Genomic DNA, 23,884 nt, shown 5'->3' on the forward strand with positions numbered 1-23,884 from the left:
TTACGTTCAAGACAGCCATGAGCATTTTCTTCCCACCCCATTAAAACTGAGGAATGAAGTCCCAATGAACATTTTTCAGCTATTCTCATAGCAGATAAGGCATACTTTGAGCAGCCAGAGTGTAATAAAGGAGAACTGTATGAGATCGCCTTGCTTTAATTAAGTGAAAGAGGCACCTTCTTCTTACAGTCTAGTAAAACATTAGAACCAGTTTCTTTTTCTCGAGATAAAAGGGAGAGCACACTATCCCACCTCACCTCTGTTGCATCAATGCCGAGGCACTTGGTGGGGCCCTCGGAGAGCAATGTTTTTCCCCTAAGTCGTGAAGGAAGATGCATCTACTGATGCTTGCAGTGAGTGTGTGAATTGGGACTCTTCCTCTCTGGCAGTTTCTCTCCCAAATCTGCTTTACTGAAGATCCAACAGGCATGGCTGCATACAGTGCACAACAATCACAGCACGGACATGCATGGGACAGATGTAGAAATGCCAACGTATTTAGCTTAGACAGTTACAGCTCTGCTCGACCCTATACAGTCCATTTTAATGCTGATGCTTTTAAAGCTCTGGATTTAGAAGACCAGGCTTCAGGTTGGCATATAGACACAGACTGAAGGTTTCTATTCTGAAAAATATAATTGCAAAATATAATAGTAATTTTTCAACCCTCACTTAAATATACTAAAAATGTATTCACTGTGCATTTTCCATCTCTTCAAAGCATAAAATAAAAACGAGGAAGGAAAAAACACAGTGTCTTTGCCAGTCCTCTGACTACCTACCTTATCTCTTATATTACACCACATACAGATGGAGGAAGGAATATGAAAAATAAAGGTGTTTGTGTTATATGGCAGCCTAACATTTCCTATCGAAAGATATCTTCATACAAATTACATAGTAGTTTCTAGTGCCCAGTCTGGAAAGTGACTGCATATTCTAGGGGCTGCAATGTGAATCTGTAGCAATGAGTTTGCAACATCAGGCTTTTCTGAGTACAGGTCAAATGTTTAGGCAGATATTTTGGTGATTGTTTTGCTAGACTATGAATACACTATTAAATAATAAAGAATTTTAAAGAAAATATTTTGGTACATGTCTAACAACCACCCACCAACATATGTTTAATAAATAAAAAACCAAACTGATCTAGCTAGAAATTTTCAATGGTTTAATGGTAATAACAAATAGTTGTTTGAGAGCAGAACACAATTTATACCCCCAAAAAATGATCAGTGCTCGAAAGCAGATGTCTCAAGAGATATAAATAGCCATATTGGTAATCCTCAACCCTCATTTCCACCGATTTTTATTGTATTTGTCTTCACTGCAGTAAATTTCTAGCTGAAGGCATAGAAAAATAGTTCATATTCCAAAAGGTTTTTTTCGTTTTGTTTTGTGACAGAATATGTAATATGGTCCTTGTGTAGTCCGAGGAACCTGTACCACTTACCTTTGATCCAAAAGATATGTGGGCAATTCTATTAAACAATGGCAGTATTCAAAACAATTTACTTTCAAATTATTTTTGACACGTTTGCAAAATGAATTCTATTTTAATGGTTTTCAACATAAAATATACCTGGTGATTTAAAAAGTAAAAAGTACCTTCAGTATTTCTCAGGGCTTAAAACATTACTGATTTTCTCTGCTAGTTCTTGTTTACAAGATCTGTTTTATTGTCAATTATTTGTCTAGACAAACTAGTCAGTCATAAATTACAACCTAATATGAAAGTAGCTTGTTGAAAAGAAGTTTATAACACAAATAAACTAGGAGCTGTATATTAAACTTCAGAAGGACATTCATTACTGCTAGGACAAAAATAATAAATTACTATTAACTTTTTCTATTGATCCTTCATCATTATTTTTAATAGCACCTACAGTCAGCAAAATTAGACAAATTAAAATAATGTAATTCTCATCTGCAGTTTTTAAAGTATATATATTAATGGAGTGATTCCTGGGTTATTTGGCAAATTTGATAATTCCTGCCATTTTAAACTATATTGTGTACATTAATTTTCTGTAGTAATATTTGCATAGTAAATTATGCTTTACTCTGTGGGAGGCAGATCTGCAAATTGGATAATCATACCTTTATTAAAAAGGTGTTTTGAGCAAAGCTTTTGAAATGCTATTTAAAAATATCTCTAACTCTAGTCCAACCCACAGTTAAATCATAGATACTGGATGTATTCATTAGGCACTATTTCATTTTTTTAGGGAATTATTATTTACAAGCATACCATACTCCAGTGGGATGACAATGAAAGCAAGAGGCTGAGATGCAAAACTCAGTCCCACTGTCATTACACAGTGCTAACAAGTCACAGTAACGTATGACCTGCTCATATAATATGATGCATATAACCCTGTGAATGTAAACTGAACCTCTGCCCCTCATAAATATTAGTACAAAACTAAGGAATAATAAATTGCATCAGCAAACACATTCTGCCCCTAAGAATAAGTAGCTTTACTTCAGCTTTATTTCTCTTCCTAGTTACTTGCCGGCTTGCCTAGTTATTTTCCTAGGCTCATGGATATTTTTATTACACTTCTAACCAAATTCCCCATGAAATGGACTTAAAGGTATTTCATCTTTAACTGTATACCAAATATTCATACATCAGTGCCTAAAAAGAACACCTAAGCAGCCTGATTTACAAAGTATCCAGTTTGTATCATAGTCAAAAAATAAGATGTGGGTGTTCATAATATTTTTAAAAGTAGCACATTTATTAGATGCCTAACTTTGATACATCAAGTAGGAGGATTCAAAAAATTAATTTTGGTACACAGTTTAAGCAAAACATCTGTACCCTTATTTGTGGGAGTAGCCTGAAAGAAACTGAACCCATCATCTATTTTCAAGTTACATTAAAATTTGTACTTCTCAGTCTGTCAGTCCTTTCTGCTTAAATGAGATTCTGTCTGGTGACAGTGATGAAACACATTCAGTATTACCAAGTAAAACCATCCATTTCTAGGACTCCAAATAGAAGCCATAGCCTTCCATGTTTTCAAACTTGTCATCAGAAAGATGGACCCAGAACAGAAATACATGGCTCTGATGACAAGTGCCATCAGCCAAATAGGATGAATCATATTCACCAAATCCCCAAACAGGAAAGACAAAGAATGAATTATGGGTCTTACAGTTTCAGTTCTAGAAGAGAGGACCTTCCAATAACAGTGTCAAGCTCCTGCGTGTATATCATTAGCAGACCATGAAGGTTGCCTGACCACCTTCTACAAAAACTTGCTTTCAGTTGCTTGTGACAATTTCAGTCTGAAACCATCACTTTCTGTAAGAAGTATCTGCAAAAGACTAAACATTTATAGGATATGCCATCCAAAACAGTTGTTTCCATCAAAAGCAGAGAAATTTTCAACAGCCAAAACTTTTTATGATACTATACCTAAAAATTCTAACATCCTCATGGTTTTGGAAGCACAGGTTGACAAGGGAATGGCCTTTTGTCACAAGTGTTTTCCAGGAAAAACGTTGAAAATCTGGTCAAGTACTACTTCCCTGAAAAATGTAATTTTTCACATAGTGAAGTTTCTTTTTAACAACTGAAATCTCTAAAGATTCCTTGTTCACAGGACAACTGCTTCTGGGGATAAAACTGCAAAAATCACAGGAAAACCAGGACGAGGAAACCAGCTTAGGGTCCAAAACAAAAAAGCAAGGGAAAAGGAGACCAACACGGGGGAAAACCGCTAGTGGTAGAACTGAGGTCAGATCCAAATACACTGCAATCAATTCATTTTCAAAGCCTAGAACACAAGCCAGCTCCAAGTCCTCCGTGGTTCCTTTGAATCGTGTTGGTTGCCTATGCTGCTCCATGCTGATCACTTGTATTACATACCTTGTTAATCTGACCTTAACAGCTATCGATTTAATTTTTAAAGATTCTCTTCCTGTGTCACATTGTGGTATCCGCACTTCCGAGTGCAGAACTCTCTCCTAAATTAAGTGTTCTATTTGGCAAACCTGGCAGTGAAAAAAAACTTGATACACCAAGCAGGCTTTCTGTTGCTATATCAAAGATAAACACTCGTCTACAGTACTCTATGTCTTATTCTGAGGAGTAACGAGTTTTTACCCCCATATGAGTTAGCACAACAGTGGAGACCAAAATTCCTTCCTACTCTTATTTCCAGATAGTGAATGTCATCTTCTGGTCACAGTGGAACAATTCATTAGCCAAAAAAAAAAAAAAAAGTGTTACCTGAAACTAAAGGTACAGCACCATTCAGAAGGAAATTGCTTCTTGGGTTTTTCCCTTCTCATAATCTTCTTTAAAAATCCACAAGAAATCTATTTCTACTTAGGCTGTTATTACATAAGTACCATTATATTCTTTTCTTTTATGCTTGCAAACAGCATCAAAGTTTTATGTTACAGTTTTCCAGTTTTTGCTCTTTGGAAACAACTTTGATCCTGAGAGCTGTCAAGCATTCATGAGGCTATTATCAACAGAGCAGACTGTCTTAACTGCTTGGAAGTTGTAATTCCCAGTATGATACTTACTTTCTTTATGGATTTGGGGCCTCATACATTCCATCTCTAAAAAGAAAAGAGGGGTTTTTTCCTCTCATCTTCCATCTCTCCCTCTGGTATCCTTTCTAACTACACATCCAACATACTACATTACTGAGAGCTGTTTGTCAGTTCTCTGAAAATTTAAAACTCTTAGCAACAGCTAGAAGTGACATTAGGTAAGGAGCCATGCAACTACATTTCAGCCTCAATGGATAAACCAGGTCAATCAACTCAACAGCCATTACAACATACACTGCTGTAGCCAGAAGCTTAGATGAACATTAGGTAATAGTGTATCATCCTAATGCAGTGTAAATGTGTTCCTTTTTAAGGTAATTAGGAAAGTGCCGTACTAATTAATAAAATTCAAAAAAATCTCACAGGATCAACAGTGCTACAGAGGTTCTATGCACACATCCAAATCAACAAAACATTTTTTGTTTAACTTCAAGCTGATCCTGCAAATTCTACCTTATTATGCTAATCTGTATTATTCAAAATTTATTAGAGATTATGTTGTACTTGTAACTACTGCAACAAGTAATGGAAAAGTCTAGGATTGGTTGGGAGGGCACTATTACTTTAGAACCTGCAAGGAAGTAACTACGCTTTGATTCTTGCACCATCAGAAAGATGATCTTTATAGAATAGTATAGCATAGCAGCCACCCAACAGGAAAATCTTTCTAATCTCTGACAAGATTTATTATAAACCATGCACATTACAACAATCATATTTCAAAGTAGGAGTCCTATAATCTTTCAGGATCAAACAAGTAAGGCAAATGTGCACATCTTTTGTGGCTGTAATAACTGACACGGCCTGACCTGTCTCAGCAGAAATCTTACCTCTGCATGAAAACCAATAGGACATTATTTGAAGAGATTCTCTTACTGTTAAATTTATCCCATAGCTGAAATCTTCACAGTGGAATTATAGCATGTAAAAATGAAATCCAAATAAATATAAATACTAACCCTTCCAGAATACCCTACACCAACTCTAATGAGCAATTCATTCACTTTGCAGTGAACATGAAAAAAATATGTCTAAGATAAGCAAAACCTGCTTATTTATCTCATAAGCTATCAACTATAAAACATAATAATGGATGCCACATTTTAACTTCTAAGGACTGTAAGTTTTCAACTATTAGGCTTCCCATTTTATGTTGCTGAAATCAATAGCCAAGCTGTGTAATTAGGAAAATTAGTGCCTATCAAATACTGCTGGAATGGGGGACTGGGAATTTATGCTCTGAGTCACCTCTGACTTGTCCTTAAATGAAGAAAAGGAGATGCATCATGAGCTCCCACCTGGGCAACACAGTTTCAAAGTAGCAAAGCACACACATCTATTGAAACCATCTATGGCAAGATGCAACAATGCATGTAGGCACTTGCAGTATTGACTGTTAATATGCAATTTAATATTTTCTTTACACATATGTAAAATAAATCAGTTTTTATAACTGACATGACTAATGCATACATTCTGTTTTGAGTCAATACTCATTCATGTGCTTAATTCAATTAAAAAATTATTCAAAATAAATGAAATGCAGAATTTTTTTTAGTCTGTCCCACCAGCATTATAGACGCCAGATGTGCTTCATTCAAATTTAGGTGTGCCAGCCCTTACTGGCTGGCAAAAAATTAATAAATTATAAAGCCAGTTTATGAAAATGAATAGTGTACCATAACTCAGTTCTTTAATTCATTTTGCCCCACTTGTTACATGTCTTTTAAAGGTAATGTGTCCATTCTGATTCAGGCTGGGTGTAATGGTCCCCAGATTATTTTGCATCTGTTTTGATCTGATTTACTTGATATAAAATAATAACTATATCCAAAATTATACATGTATCTTAAAAGGTATATACATTCATCTCCAATATAAAGCAAATAAATTAAAATTATATACTGAAAGTTGTTCACACAAAAAAATACATCTTTAATCATTAAATTCTTGTAGTCTTAGAGAAAACTCCAGCGGATATTTGGGTCAGGGACTTGAAGACTCCTAAGAGTAAGGACTATCTGCCAGGAAATTCTTCATGTATTTAGGGATACATACTGTCAGAGTTTCATTATTCATTGCATAAAAAGTGCGATGCTACTTTCAAGCATAAATAACTATTTTAAAAAAATCTCACAATGTATACTCAGAAATTGTGGTTTATCTGTAAATGTGCAAATGTATAAAGCCCCTGCATGGCATTGCACTTGAGCGTAGACTGCCTGATGTAAAAATTAAATGCTTATTTTACTATGCACCTTTATTAACTACAAAATCAAAAACCTTGGAAGACTAATTAGTGATTATTTGTTCAGCTTCTTAGAGATTCACATTTTGTCTTTTTTTGGTTTAAGGTGCCAAAATAAGCCATTAAGCAAACAACTGCTTTAAAGGACTCTCTGCTTATCATTCAGTAACATACCAGCACAAAAAGCTGCCACAAAGTGCCATCTAGACAGAAATACCCACATGTGTTTCCCAGCAAGCAACCCACCTGTCTCAGAGGTGAATTATGCAAGAGGTAATAAAGCAAGAGGCTTAAAAATTCAGTTATGGTAAAGAGATTCTAAAGGAACTATGGGGACTCATACTCTTTTCCTGCTAATCTTGAATGCACGTTGAAGGAGGAACCGTAACAAGAATTTCACAGATATCACCCCTACACACAACTATCGCATTTGTTTAGATCATTCACCAACCTAGAGTTCCCTCCTTGACCAAATTCAAGTTCTTCCTTTTCAAAATTTCACATCTTGACATCACACAAGATGTTAACTACAGCACCAAGACCTTTGCAGATACCTATTATGCATAACCATGTATTATTTTCTAGATGCTTTTAATCTTATTTTACCAATATTTCAACTTTCATCTTATGAAGCAAAGATGTTCCACTCCTCTACTAAGGTGCATGTCTGTGCTAGGGATTTAACATAACCTTCTGAATGCCTTCGTTTGGTATTGCTTTATTTAAAAAAAACCAAAAACAACAAAAAAAAAAACCACTAAAATTTTTTTTTTAATTTCCACATCCTTGCAAAGTTTTCAAAGTAATCAGAACTCTTCTTAACTAAATTCCTCCAAGGAACCCACCTTTTCTATAGAAATGAAACAATTATAACAAGAATTATGTGGACAGTTATGTGTATGTGAAAATAAGAGGTTTAATCATAGAATCACTTTGGTTGGAAAAGACCTTTGAGACCATCGAGTCCAACCTTTAACCTAACCCTGCCATCCCACCACTAAACCATGTCCCTAAGCACCTCATCTATCCTTCTTTTAAATACCTCCAGGGATGAGGACTCGACCACCTCCCTGGGCAGCCCATTCCAGAGCCTGAGAACTCCTTCTGTGAAGAAGTTTTTCCTGATGTCTAGCCTAAACCTGCCCTGGCACAGCTTCAAACCATTCCCCCTTGTCCTATCATCTGTTACCAGGGAGAAGAGGCCGACCCCCACCTCACTACAGCCTCCTTTCAGGCAGTTGCAGAGGGCGGTACGGTCTCCCCCTCAGTCTCCTCTTCTCCAGACTAAACAACCCCAGTTCCCTCAGCCACTCCTCATAAGACTTGTGCTCCAGACCCCTCACCAGTTTTGTTGCTCTCCTCTGGACATGTTCCAGCAATGCAACATCCTTCTTGTAGTGAGGGGCCCAAAACTGAACACAGTATTCAAGGTGCGGCCTCACCAGCACCAAGTACAGGGGCACGATCACTTCCCTACTCCTGCTGGCCACACTATTCCTGATACAAGCCAGGATGCCATTGGCCTTCTTGGCCACCTGGGCACACTGCTGGCTCATATTCAACCGGCTGTCAAGTAGTACCCCCAGGTCTTTTTCCATCAGGCAGCTTTAATTTACCGAGGGCACACTCAATCCCCTCATCCAGGTCATTGATAAAGATATTAAACAAGACTGGCCCTAGAACTGAGCCCTGGGGGACACCGCTTGTGACCGGCTGCCAACTGGATTTAGCTCCATTCATGATGACTCTCTGGGCTCGGCCATCCAGCCAGTTTTTAACCCAGCGAAGAGTACACCCATCTAGGCCATGAACTGCCAGCTTCTCCAGGAGAATGCTATGGGAGACTGTGTCAAAGGCTTTGCTGAAGTCCAGGTATACAACATCCACAGCTTTTCCCTCATCTACCAGGGGGGTCACCTGGTCATAGAAGGAAATCAGGTTGGTTAGGCAAGACCTGCCTTTCATGAACCCATGTTGGCTGGGCCTGATCCCCTGATTGTCCTCCATGTGCCTGGTGAGCACACTCAAGATGAACCTCTCCATAATTTTCCCCGGTACTAATGGTATTAATGGGGTACTATATGAGGTACTAATGGAAACTATAGATACAGCTAACCTCCATGATAAATGAGCTGGAAATGTAGATAGTGGGAAAGAATTCTTTTGTCATTTTGAGTTTATAAAGTGAGACTTTTATAGCCATTAATCTGTACACACACTTGCAACTGTATCAGCCAAAAGAGGTCAAATTAATTTTTAGTGTATTACTGACCAAACCATGTATCAAATATGGTACTCAAAGCTTTATTTTTACACTAAGCATGTTTCTTATTTAAAATAAGACCTCATTGCAATTATACTTCATTTCTAGGGACCTTTTTCAATTACCCAATACTTAATTGATTTATACACATTGAAGAAAGAAATTCTGTATTACTGGATATTCCAATTTATTGAATGATGGGCACTCAAATGGTTTCTTGGCAAGTCCATTCATACTTCACATTGCACTGAGTGGAATATTTGTTTGATTTTAGGACCTCTGTCCAACTTTCTCATGCAAGTTCTGTGCTGTGCCCATCTCTTTTTCTCACACAGTACTCAAAATGTCGCAGAAATTTGGCATTTTCCTTCATATAGAAATAACTTGTCCCTGCTGTCTCTTTTAAGGATCAGTACACACCTTGGCCATTTCAAGTACCGTAAACTACCTCAAATAATTCATCCTATGTTATCTAAAGCCATTTGAATGACGGCTGTTACTGATTTTGATTCAAATTTCCCTCAGTAATTGCCTTACCACTAGCTGTAAACATTGTACTGTGCAACTAGAACCGGTCAAACACCAAGAAAACCTGACATTCCTAACTCCCTGTTACCATTAAAAGACATTTAGATGTGGGAGAGAGGTAGAGTTTACAGGATTGTTAAGGGAAGATTGTATCAGTCTTTTGAAATCAGCCCAGTGACATTAGTTGCCTATGCTTTTTTTAATGGCGTGTTAAAAGTCAGTTCTCATGGCAAGGCAACCTTTTTGTGGATGATATCTTTGCAAATATGTCAAGAAAAGAGTACAAATACCTGGAAGATGGAACAAGCTTCTCACTCCTAAATACATTCCTTATATCCAGTAGGGGGAGGGGGAGAGAGAAATTCTAAGGAATTAAAGCTCAAAAATATTGATTAGTATTATTTACAGGAACTCACTGTACTTACAAGAATATCACTTTCTATAAGACAAGAAAAACTCTCGCACTCAGTTAAGCAGAACATTGGCTTCAACCCCTTCCAGTTCACACAACTCCCCAACTAGCAGATTGAAGGCAGCACAAAAGTAGACTGCACACCATCACTGCTTTACAAGATCCTTGTACTGAGGCACAGAGAACCATAAAACTTTAGGCTTATAAATGGTATTTGAAAAGGCCAAGCCAAAAAAGACAGAGAAAAAAGACTTCATAAGCTACCAATTATACTGTGGAAAACCAACACGTTAGTTGGGTAAGAAAACAGATTAGAGGTGTCAATGTGGTTCATCTATCAACTGCGTGTCCATCACTCATATCTACAGAACTTCAAAAGAACAGCAAACTTGCATCAATTATTCAAAAATAATTAAACACTCAGGAGAAGCAGCCTGAACTCTGGCCTTCTGCATTTATGCATACTCTTTAAGAACATAATCACTTTTTTTTATCATCTGGCCTCTGTTTTTTAATGCAAAAACAAAGCAACAGTTCTTTTGCTTGTGAACAAAAAAAATAAGTTATTCTTGTATTTGTACCCCTTCTCCAGCATTAGGAATATTACTAAAAACAACTTGCATTTGGGTTTCAAACACAAGGACACAAAACATACACCTTCAACCTCCAAACTATTTCCACGTGCCCAATTTCTCCCTTCCAGTCCAGACTAATTGTAAAGACCCTCAATTTATTGTTGCAATTACTCTTGTTATGATAGCAAGTTAGGGCATGCCCTCCGTTGTTGAAAAAGCACAAATCCTTTCTTGTTTTTCATGGGGAAGAAACCAGGAAGAAAAGCCTAGAATCTTGAAAATCACCACCCAAAAGATAAAAGTTTCAATCAATCTTAAGAAACAGAAACAATAAAAAAAAGTTCTTTGATGTTCTTTTTTTGTTTGTTTCATTTCAGATATAATTGATACTTCTTACCTCAAAGAAACACATAGATTCACTCATTAGTAGGCTGCATTTTGTCGTCATAATTTCTGAGAGCCCACTGGGCTTGGATTATTCACAGGAGTCTGCTGAGTCAGATTTGGCCCAACAGTGCTTAAAAATATTGAGTATACACTAACAATATCACGATTTCAAGCGTTGAGCATGGCTGCATAGCCGATTTGACACTGCTAGTTCATACAGAGTTTGTCTAAAGGCCTTAAAATAAGCATTTGCACTTTACTATGTTATTAGCTTGAAACACAGATTTATGAATCTGTTTTTTTCAGGTTTTCAGATTCACAGCTATGTATCAGCCTAATTAAAACTCAGACGACTGCTTTGTAACTACTCTGTGTGTTCTAATGAAATACATTCTGCTATAAACCCATCAGAGAAAAATATTTAAAATGCTGAGCTCTAGAGGACTTAGCAGAATATGACATTGTGTAACCTTGTGATGTTCGGTTACCCAGGGTAATGCAGCAAGCCTCAAGCTGCTGGGGCTGTGCCTGCATGGAACACCTATCGGTTTTAACTTTCAACAGACATGAATGTACAGCAAATAGGGAGTTCCATAGGGCTTTGCTCTATGTATCATTTTATTTATCTTTCAAGGACTTCCTTATGGTATTTTACTACAGTTAGTAGTCAAATAATCTGTTTCCAGTCCTTAAAACCTAGTCCCAAGATTATTAAGAGTATGAAGACTTTTATACTAAATGGGGGAAAAAAACCCCACCACAACCACCAAAACCCATCAACCATGCAATTGTGTGAGGGCATTGCTTTGAACAGAATGTTCAAAATGCAGATAGATAAAGCCATCGTGTACAATAGCAACTCTCCTTTTTAATAGGAACAGTGCTAAAAAGGGTAGGACTCAGAAGCTAAATCATAGCAAACTGGTAGGTTTTCAGAAGCTGCAGGATACTCACCAAAGCAACCACAGCATTGTACACCACATATCTGACCTTCTGACAACATGGTGCTAGTGTCACAACTGTATCTCAAACAAGATATTCCAGCATGATACCTGCTTCTTTTTATAGTTTAATCTTTAAATAATGAGAGGTCTAAACAGTTACTGGGATATACAGGTATAAAGGAAAACTGATTTAATGGGATTTTTCAGGTGGTCTTCACTTTATACTAGAAGTTGAACTCCTACATCTATTCCACTACAAAACAAACAAAAAAACCCCCACCAAAACAAAACATAAAAAACCCCACAACAACCACCATCATACATGGTTTTGTAAGCATTTAGGGTTTGTTTGTTTGCATTTAACAGATATTTAGATAATTAAGGAAGTTGCAAATGAGAGATTTGACTGGAGAAGTTACAACTCACATTTTGCTTGTTAATATTTCTAAAATATATTTTGACCAAAAAAAATCCCAAGTACACAGTATGTTTTAAGTCTTAGAATAAAACCCCGTGGATTCTAAATCACTAATATTAAGCATGCAGAGTTATCCCCAAAAAATAAAGTAGAATTGTTGGTAGATGTATGCAGAGAATGGCCTATAGTAATATCATACTTTTAAATACTAAATAAGTGGGGTTTATTGAAAAAGAAACTCATATTTATGAAGGCACATTTTGTAGCTAGGAAAAGCTTTTAATTCCTTTTTGGAGGTAAATAGTGCCTCATTAAACTAAAAAACAATGTATGTATATATATATGACATCACTAGATTTGATAATGAACATTTCCGTAACATCAGAATAATCCATTCCTGTATGTATTTCAAATTCCAAATATCTGCTTCAACAGGAGATACAATCTGAATAATAATAACAAGATTTCCTAGACTGGATATATTATGATTACACTATTTAGTCTGTGATGCCTTGCAAGATATCACACATTTTGTTTACTTTTTAAAAAGTACCTGCGTTACAGATGACAGTACAAACACGCTAAGTTGTATTATCGTGCCCACTAATACTGCACACAATTTTCAGCTGATACAAAGCCATATTTCTGTTGCTGCTTTACATCCATGGAGATCTGACCCAGTGTCTTTCATAGTCTCAATGTTTCACATTCATTTTATATCATTTGCTTTCCATCTCAAGAAATAATTCTCTTGGTTTGTGGTGTTAAGTGCAAGGACCACAATCGAGTCTGATGGACATGGCTACACATCTGCATTCAGGCTCAGGATTTATACAAGATTTAAAATGAATAAAAATTGAATCTGATATACATAAGTAATAAATACAATAGTTACAATTATATAAATTATGTATTAAATAAAACTACATACAAATGTAGCGAAACAACATAATGTTCTTATTTACAGTGCTTCTATAGAGAAGCACTTTACAGGGAAAGAATGATTCATGGAAAAAAATCCTGTCTGATCTACACCTATGAAGGCTTCCTCTACCTATGTCTAAATTATGTATGTAAAGTAGGGCAAGTAAAGTGTAAGTATGTATAAATTTTTTACCAACTCTTCATTTAAATTATTAAAATCAATTATCTTAGTGAGCGCCTGTTAAATGGAGTCCTCTAAACATGAGATTACATAAGATTAAGTGTATTTTTGCCATTAAATATGAACATTCATTTTGGCAACATGATACAAAGGCAATTAAAACAGCCTTGGAGGTGGAACTATAAAGCCTTGCCAAAGCCCTGACAGTCTTTTTTGACTTTTTAGAAGGATGCAATGGAAACATAAGCACAGAAGGGAACCACAGCAACTACCAAAAATAAAGAAAAACAACTTGACCGTATGGCAAATTCCCAGAACAATCCACTGTAAACACAAGCAGACAACACTGAATTGATTCATCAGTGTGAATCAAATTTTTAAAAAAATTAGTATTTCATTACATCAGTAACTGCTCAAAAAGCATCCACTTGCATCTGTACATTAATGGACCCATGTGATTTTTTTATTCATTTGGATTTATGCAATCAAAAACTGTGCACAGCACAGGTACTGTTTCTCAGCTGTCAGAAATCAGACTCGGTTCCTCTGGATTCAGAAAAATTATTTGCCTTGGCCACTGACAACATGCTCAAGCATTTGCTGTACAAGACAAAAAAAGAAAGCAATCCTTGCCTTCAGGTCTGACACTTTGGGAGACAAACGGAGAAAAGAGTTTTTCTCCCAGAGGCAAACAGGGTAAAGGAGCTCAGGTCAGCATCCCTCCCACCATTTGGGATGACACCCTTCTCTAGACACATCCATATAGACGTTGACTGCTGGCATGGGAATTGCTTGTGTAAATACTAGAGAATCACACTTTCTTGTAACCTTGTCTGTGGCAGGTGACCACCCTTCTCTCTACCCTCCCTCCTTCCCTCCCTCCCCCCATTCTCCTCTCCCCTTCCAACACCGCCACCTATCCAGCTCCTGCTGATTCACCTACTTGTTGAAAACAGACGCAAAAAAGGGCAAAATTCTCCTCTCTCCTTCCAACACAGCCACCTATCCAGCTCCTGCTGATTCACCTACTTGTTGAAAACAGACGCAAAAAAGGGCAAAGAAAAAACTCAAAGACTTGGTATTTGGCAGCACAAGAAACAGTGTCCCAGTCTTACCATCAGTCTTTAATTTCTATCCCCTCACCCAACAGTAGCATCTAAGGACCAACAAAGAACAGAACATCACTAATACATGTAACTCTGGACGATGGAGCAAACAGCCACAGCCAACTGGCCCACACCTGTCCAGCAGTAACCTGTAGAGCCTTTTCTAGTGTTGCAGCCATGCCCAGCCACAGAATAAAAGTAACTCTTCAAAAGCAAAAATGGAAAAAAGTTATCAAAGCCCTACACTCACGTGAAGCCCTTCCTCACTTTACAAATAGAAATAGTAAGGGTATAATAAGCTCTTAGACTTTTCTCTCAGGACTGTAACTTACTATATATATAATATAATTCACAGCTCAGTGGAAAGTTCAAACCATTGCACCACCTTCTTAAAAAAAAAAGGTTTTTTAGATCTTCAAAAACCCTCACAATGTTATCCTTCCTTCTCAAGTCCAAATTGCTGAGAGCTCAAGAGAAAAAAAAAAACCCACATAATTTTTATCAGTCCTTTTTAATAATATAAAGCAGTTCTATACCGCAGAGCATCATGGAACTAAAGCATGTGAGTTTACCACCTGCCATATAAACAAGAAAAAAACCCCAACGTTATGCTATTAGAGAAGCATAGCTTGCTCTCAGTGTTCTGATGGGCAATGGTTCACAAGGGTTCAAAAACACATCCGTGACTGGCCCAGAGCTGAGTATTTTTCATTCTGCACCACAGACCAGTATAGTTTTCAGGAGCTGTTAAAACACAGCTCCAGCTTGTTTGCTTTTCAACACTCCATGCATTATTTAGATCTAAAGAAAAATTATCTCAACAGCAGTCAGCATAATCTTTTAATTAATGGACTTCCTCATACTAGCAATCTGTTTATATATAAAAAGCAATAATAGTCAATGAGATAACTTAACTATTCATATTTCTTGTTTTAATAAAAGGGATGGTCTTCCACACAAGGAATAGACTTAAAAGTACAGCAAACATCGATGAAACAAAATTACCTATAGACCATTGTCAAAAAGATTATGTTCTCTTTATTTTCTTCTTTTTACTTAAGAAATTAGTATTTATAGTATAGATATAACAAGACCTAGAGAAATAATGAGATGAGAGAAGGAAACTAAGCATTTTAAATTTTGTCCTTAGCCTGTCTTCTTTGGGTTTTGTTTTTCTTGCTGATGCAACTTTTTGAATGTTAAGAGGTTTTGATGTTTTATATATTTTTTGATGGTTTATATATATTCTTACATATTTAGAATGTGTACCCTGTCCCTAGAACAACATCTATATACATCTCTAAAGATGAGGTAGTCAGGTGTTTATCTTGTACCAACCTGATTGTTTTATACTCAGAACTGTCTCCTATTAATAAAATTACATGTAATTTAGACCTGTCATCTTGTTTATCTATTATTTTGCTCTTGAAGATACAGGATCATTTCAAGGAATTTGGTGACATGCTTTGAGCAACAATCAGGAAGCAGCTATACTTCTGCAAGTAGCAGATAAATTGCATTTACAGAGTAAGTGTAGCAACTACTCTTACTTGCCTTCCCAAGTTAAAATAACGAATGAAATAAAGATAGCGTGAAGTGCAAAATAGCTTTTATCCCATTATCGGTCAAAGCTAGAGAACAGTCTCTGGTAGAACTTAAAAGAACTGCTGCAAAGACACATCCCTGATTTCTCCAAGGCTGTCACCAATATCGAATCTAGTCTCTCTGCGCGTCCTTCATGACTGCAATCCATTCCACTGGCTCAAAGAATTAATTTCAAATCAAGAATACATGTGTTGTACAAAGACCCAGTACCCTCTGATGCAGTCTGGGGTCTGACTGCCTGGGAGGCAGCTTTGCAGAAAAGGGCTCAAGGGCAGTAAGGTGGGCATGAGCCCAGTGTGCCCTGGCAGTAAAGAAGGGCAATAGCCTCCCGTGCTGTACTGAAAGTTGCGTAGCCTGGAGTTAGTTTTTCCCCTTTACTCAGCACTTGTTAGACTATACAGAATCATAGAATGGTTTGGGTTGGAAAGGACTTTAAGATCATCTGGTTCCAATCCCCCTGCCATGCGCACAGACACCTTCCATTAGCTCAGGTTGCTCAAAGCCCCATCCAAGCTGGCCTTGAACACTTCCAGAGATGGGGCATCCACAGCTTCCTCTGGGCAGCCTGTTCCAGTGTCTCACCACCCTCACAGTAAAGAATTTCTTCCCAATATCTAATCTAAGTCTGCCCTCTTTCAGTTCAAAACCATTACCCCTTGTCCTATCACTACAGTCCCTGATAAAGAGCCCATAACTATCTTTCCTGTAGCCCCCCTTTAAGTACTGGATGGCTGCTATAAGGTCTCCCTGGAGCCTTCTCATCTCTAGGCTGAACCACCCCAACTCAACTCAATTATCTTCCTGTAAGAATGACCAATCCAATGCACAAAAACATTCACAAACTTAGAAATATAACTGTACTTTGAAATTTCATTCCATAAAATGCCATTTTGCGATGCATTCCTTCTCAGAAAGGGTCCCGTATCACATTTTATAGCAAAAGATCTCTCCATTTGCTACAAAGAAACCAAACTCAAGCCTAAAAACAAACCATAATATAACTCCAAATATGAGTGAATTCCTTATTTAAAAGTAAAACACCTTACAAGATATACAAAACCCAATAGATTTTCAGAGCTAAGAAATAAAGAGGTATTTTTACTCAGTAAAGTGGTTTGACAAGCATGGATCACTTCCAAAACAAATGAAGAACGCAAAATTTGAAAAGTTTTGAATGTGAACCCATGTGAACCAGTAATACTTATTGAAGTGTTTGCTAATTTAGTCCAGCTACCATCAGCTATCTTTTGTTAGTATGATGTTTTCCAAAATCTGCTCTTCTCCAGTGCTGAATAGAAGAAAACAAAATTCATTAAGCAATCTGCCTAATGCGCCTATTGTAATGGGATAAGTATTAATAGTTAGTAATTGCCAAAGTATTCTATCAGTTTATATCTTCAATTTGACCATTATTTTTGTAGCATGACTTATTCAATGATCCTAGGTCAAGGGAGTGCATGGTGAATAAACTGTGCTAATAAAACATCGGCTACATCACCAGGAGCCACAACTTGAAAGATATAAAGAAAAGCAGGGGACTGTATCAGGCATTCTCAATGATGTAAGTCCAGGATGATAGCTGAGGTCTGTTACTTGTGTTTGCCTATTACTGGTGCTTGGCTTGGTACGTCGTCCTTGATACCTGGCTGTAATTCAGATGCCACACAATTCCATTACAACTGGAAAACAGTTTTAAAGACATGCAGGGAAATTTTTTAACTGGGTCAAGAACTCTGCTGGAACCTTTTTCAAATTACCATATGCCTCTTGGAGTATTTTTTATGCTCTTGCTTATATAATGCAACGGTAACTTTGTATGGACACAGATGTTAGGAAGAAAAACATTTTTATTTACTCTTATTTACAGGCAACTTTCCTTTAAGAATTTGGTCATTTTATGGCTCCTTCAGTATTTATACTGCCAAATCACTTCAAATGAGCACATCCTGGAAACTGTCAGCCCTTAAGAATTAAAACAAGGATGAGCTGCATGGGTTTTCTTTTGTTTGCTTTTTTCCCCAAGCTCATGCAGAATGAGCAAAATAAATATTGCTTCACAAAACATGGAGAAAAAGCAGCAGCATCAAGCAAGCGCAGGAAACTGATATGAAATTTACACTGTATTCCTTAAAGACAAGAATGTTCAGCAGTTTTATATAGTGAGAGAGAGACTGTAGATTTAATATCCAAACTTACTAAATTATAATAAATTCATTAAATAGATTTTTCTGGCCTTACAGGCAACTACCACTGCAACCACTTCCATCCCAGTACATCTTTATTGTTAAAAAGGTTCACTTAAAACAGAATGGCACAAATGAATTCATCAAGACCACTGCTATTACAATGAATCATTAATATCATAGTGAAAATTTTATTATTATGAATAATACATTCAGAATGATGAGACAGAAAATGAAGCATTACTCTGCAATGTATCAGAGAGAATCAAAGTGATGTTATATAAGTTGGCAAGATAAATACCATTTTTTGTTCTAAATCTTTCTAAATGTATTTTCAGATGCTTTACCTTTATTTTATTTTCTCATCAAACATTTATATTTTAGCTGAAGAAAAAACAAATATCTCAAGCAACATTCTTCCCTTTGTATAAATATCATGTCCAAATATACCCATTAGTTTGGTCACAAAACCAGTACTGCCCTCAGAAGGCACATTTTTGTTTTCAAAACATTTATTTGAGCATATGTGATTGTGAAACAAAACCATTCCTTTGCAAAAAATAGCAAAGTTAATTTTTCAAACTATTGTATCTACTGCAGATATCATTGACTTAAATGACAAACTGATTAGACGAGATAATTTTGATACTTGCACTATTACTCTACTCGGTTAGGATATTAGAAGGACTTAAAGTAATAATCATGTCAACGTAAATGTCACAGAATAAAACCTTACCACAAATAGAATAATCACTGTCTTTCCTGTGGACTTAAAATCAGAGTCATCAAATGTGTCTGAGTTGCAGTACACAGAAATTGCACTGAGTTCGGACAACCAAAATAACAAGCACATTACTGAGATGGACTTCTGGAGCTAATTAGTTCTGAAGTGAGCCCCAAATAGAAAGCATAGCATTAGACTCCAGCTAAAGGGCCACAACAAAGAAAAAATTGAACTTCAAAGGGAGATCAAATAATACTCATAATATTGATAATTTAATTTGTCCATTCTCCTAGACAGATTTATGTATAGCACATCAAAAAAAGCAATAGTATAGCTATATCCTTGCTTCATACATGACACTTAAAACACTGCAGTACCTTAGAATTTGATGTGGATTCCAAAAAGCAAAGCCTGTTGCCAAAGCCTTCCGCAGCAAGACACAATTTCTGTTGCTCCTTGTGAACAGTTGTAGTACACTGCAGAACCACTTCATCATCCTACCAAAAACCAAACAAAAATAGAACAGTGGTTATGCTTCTGACCCAACAAGATCTGGAGCGCACTTAAAAAATCATTGCTAAACTCAGAAACAGTTATCTGTGAACACAAGCAGAACGAATCTCAGCATAATATTTATTCTCAGAGTTGTGAATGTGAGCAAATTAATTTATATAATAACTATATATGTGCTTTTCCTGTTTGTCTATCCTTGTAACAAAAGTCAGTATGTATGAAATACAAATGTTATGGGACTATCCTTGTGGTAGTATACTCAAAGGAGGTCTTGTCAACAAACCTGAAAGAACAGAAACAGACCCTTACTTAAATCCCAGTTCTTCAAGTAACATAACTATTAGCTGGAGACTCCCTTTGCAGAAATATGGTTTAAGTTAAAAAGAAAGAAAATTTTGTTGTAATGAATCTATTTGCTAGCAAAGGTTTTCTGTTTAAGAATAGAAGAAACACGCACTGATGGAGCTCACACTACTGAGGGAAATGGGAATAAAAAAAGAGTATAGTCAGGACCCTGAATTTTAAGAAAGCTCTTCAAGGAGATAGTCAGAAGGACTCCCTGGGAAATGGTCCTCAGGGACAAGAGAACAGAACAGAGCTGGCAGATCTTTAAGGATGTGAACCACAGAGCGCAAGAGCTCTCGATCCCTAGGTGTAAGAAATTGGGCAAAGAAGGGAGGAGACCGGCATGGCTGAGACAAGAGATGCTGGCCAAACTAAGGAGGAAGAGGGAACTGCACAGGCAGTGGAAGCAGGAACAGGCACCCCAGGAAGAGTATAGGGACACTGCCCGGTTGTGTAGGAATGGGGTCAGGAAGGCCAAGGCACAGCTGGAGCTAAACTTGGCAAGGGATGCAAAGAATGACAAGAAGGGTTTCTACAGGTGTATCAGCCAGAAAAGGATGGTTAAAGAAAGCGTACCCCCACTGACAAGCGAGACCGGCAAGGTGGTAACAGCGGACGTGGAGAAGGCTGAGGTACTCAACAACTTTTTTGCCTCAGTCTTCACTGGCAACCTCTCTCCTCACCCCTCCCGAGTCAATGGATGGCATGAGGGGAACCGGGAGGGTAAAACCCCTCCTGCTGTAAGAGAAGATCAGGTTCGTGACCACCTGAGGAACCTGAATGCACATAAGTCCATGGGACCTGATGAGATGCATCCCAGAGTCCTGAGGGAGTTGGCCGGTGTAGTCATGAAAAGCAAAGCTATAAGTGAGTTATGCAAGTTACACAAACTGAGTGCAAGTAAGCCCTTTCCATCAACACCACAGACTGCACGTTTCCTTTCGGACATTATATTTTTCAGGAAAATTATTCTAGAAATGTGTAAGTAATTTAAAATGGCCATGTGCTTTCTCTCTGGTTTTTGTTCCTCTCTCTGTCAAGTCAGATTCTCTCTCAAAGAGTATCATGAACCTGTGTCCTTCAAATGGGAGAATGAAATGACTCATTCTTGTAGATTAGATATCTAAAAAATCAATACATAAAATACAGGGCTTGATGTTTGTTCACACTGAAACATCATTATATTCTCCCAGCAGACACTCTTCAATTAACATTCTTTTCATTATCAGACTTGTTTAACAAGACCTCGGTGTAAGTCACATCCAAGCCTTTAACTCAGATCCCAGTATCAGTACTGCAGTGCAGAAATCTGACTGAGGGCAGGACTGTATTTGTTTAGAAACAGGAACAGTATTTGCATAATGTAACTGAGGCCTTGGAATAAAATAACATGAGAAAATACCATGCTGCCACTCAGTTTTTGTTTCAGCTTATGCATAAGGAACGTTGGGTATAATTTGAGGAGGTGTCTCTGACAGACAGAGATAGTCCTATTTAAATGGTGAATGCTACCAGGAGGTTAAAAAATGTGAGCAGTGTAATGTCTGGGTTTGGAGCCAAAACCAGAGCCTGCAGGTAAGATCCTGCTGCATTCAAGTCAATGCTAAACCACTCGCTGACTTAGCTGGGATGAGAGAAAAGGGCAGATCTTCAGCCTGATGCTGTCAGACCCATTCTTCATCCACCACCAGACAGCAGTTCCTGCCTCTTTGCCACTTTCTGCTCCATTTCTTCTCTGTGTCCATGCCTCGCCAGTCCTCAGCCAGGGGCTTCTTCATTTCCCCCACAGCTTCTCATGAGGAGATTGTTTCAGCTTCAAAGAAAGCAAAACATTTAGGAAAAAAATAGGAAAGCAACATTCTTTTATAATTTTTTTTCTTTTATCAGTGTTTTTGAAACACCGGAATGGGTTGCCCAGGGAGGTCCCATCCCTGGAAACATTCAAGACCAAGTTGGACAGGGCTCTGAGCAACCTGACCTAGTTAGCAGTGTCCATGCTCACTGCAGGGGGGTTGGACTAGATGACCTCTAGGGGTCCCTTCCAACCCAAAACATTCTATGATTCTATGTATCGCCCTATGCATTCTGCCCATTCATTTACAAAGCATAACTAGAGTTTCCAACAATAAATTTCACAGGAATGATTATGAAGAGGTCATATTTAACACTGTAAATAAAAGGTAACACAACAATAAAATTATAGTGTGAAGCATGCAACTGGAAGCAGAAGGGGATGAGACTACAAAAATGCATGCATTAAGGCAGGTACGTTTACCAAAAAAAGTTGGTTTTGCAGCCAGCTTTTCACATAGTGACATTGAGAAAAGTTCATCAAATTAAATAAATGCCTGAATATAAATTGAACTGAGTAATTCAAAGCCACTTGTAAACACCCATCCTGAATTAAGGTGGCCTTTTATTTGGTTGAATTTTCTTCACTATAGTAATTAAACTAAACTAAATTAAGGTGTATTTAATTCTGAAAAAAACCAGGAGATTAAATAGAGTTTAATCAGACACTTTAAAAATCAATTCATGTTACCTTTTTTTAATTGTCCCCATGTAGCAAACCCTAGCCCTAAGTCTAGGTAAACCAATTTTCCTTGTATACCAGCAACAGTGCCCAAGCTGCATCTCACATTCGATCCACAGTCAACTGTAGAGGCAAAAAGTAGTAACTGCTTCCAGTCAGACAATAAATCCAGAAAATGTAATACGTGCATATGCTATATGTGCAGTTCATAATGTACAATTGTAATTAATAAAGAAAAATCCCTGAAGGCCAAAATCAATGATCTAGAAGACCAAATAGACAGAGCTAAGAGCTTTACTGTGTACTCTTTGTAAAATTAGCATCTATGAAAACCCAGAGCATCTTTTGGTGGGGGCTTGGGGGTATTTGTTGGATTTTGGTTTTTAAAGTGTGAAATTAGTATTTCCTAATCTTAATTACACTTGATTCAAATAAAAGTTTATTTTCAGGTTAAAAACAGTGGTGTTAGATTGCAGCTATATAGACATATGCATCTTCCTCCTCCTCTTCCTAAATAACTACACCAGCAGCCATGTTGCCATCATACACTGTACTAGAGTTGTCTCCAGAAAGGGTCACTAGAGAAGATGCCAACATTGCACTGCCATAGCCAGAGGCAGACAGCATAGTAAGGCTACTTTCTACTGAAATGAAGCACCCATTTCATTTTGTACTGCCCCATTCCCTACCACAGTATGCTGTGATTTTAGAGAAAGTCTGGAAAGTATTTGACATAGCCCATCTACAAAAATGACTCTATGCTGACATCAGCAAAAAGATAAGTTGGTATGGGGCAAGTCCTTGATATACTTAATTTTAGTTAATCACCTCATGCACCATATCCTTCCCTGCAAACCAATTATACCCAATCACCAAGCATACAGGTATAATATAGATACTGACCGTTGGAGGATTAAGAACATGAATAGAGCAACTGATAAATTTCCTGACACACAAACTTTCTCAATTAATTTTGCAAACATTTTCTCTTCTTTTGCTGTACAGTGTACAGAGTACATAGCTTATTTTGTTAAATACATAGCTCACAAATAAAGACTGATTTGTTAAAAAATGCTTACTAATTAATGAAAATCAATCACCCTCCCATGCCTTTTTCAAAAGTTAATTCCTGGGTTGGCAGGCCATGCTTATTAAAACAAAAAAGCAAATCACAGTTCTGTTTTGCTATGTTTTCTTAATTTTTTGTGTGTAGATGGTTACAATAACTGTTCTTTTAATTCCACAGAGGCCACAGGGTCATAGTGTTGTGGAGCTTCTCACTCCAGGCAAGCTGGGGTTAATAAAATTAGCATGGAAAGTTAAGAAAGATGCAATGCCATTGTCAGACCAAGTGAAAGGTGATTACAGGTAATGATGTATTCTATACACCCAGCTCTAAGTTACTTTGCATTTCTGTGCA

General features: G+C 37.2%; 1 protein-coding gene across 1 annotated transcript in view; it reads right to left on the bottom strand.

Moving 5' to 3' along the window:
- RYR2 (ryanodine receptor 2) overlaps positions 1-23,884 on the bottom strand; it is a gene marked incomplete at its 3' end in the record, with an annotated part of 215,856 nt that overhangs the window by 80,430 nt on the left and 111,542 nt on the right. Inside the window, exon 3 of the mRNA XM_035899720.1 lies at positions 19,451-19,570. The remainder of the gene's footprint in view (positions 1-19,450; positions 19,571-23,884) is intronic.

Source organism: Egretta garzetta, unplaced genomic scaffold (genome assembly GCF_000687185.1).
Source record: "Egretta garzetta isolate BGI_Z169 unplaced genomic scaffold, ASM68718v1 scaffold118, whole genome shotgun sequence".
Classification (NCBI taxonomy): Eukaryota; Metazoa; Chordata; class Aves; order Pelecaniformes; family Ardeidae; genus Egretta; species Egretta garzetta.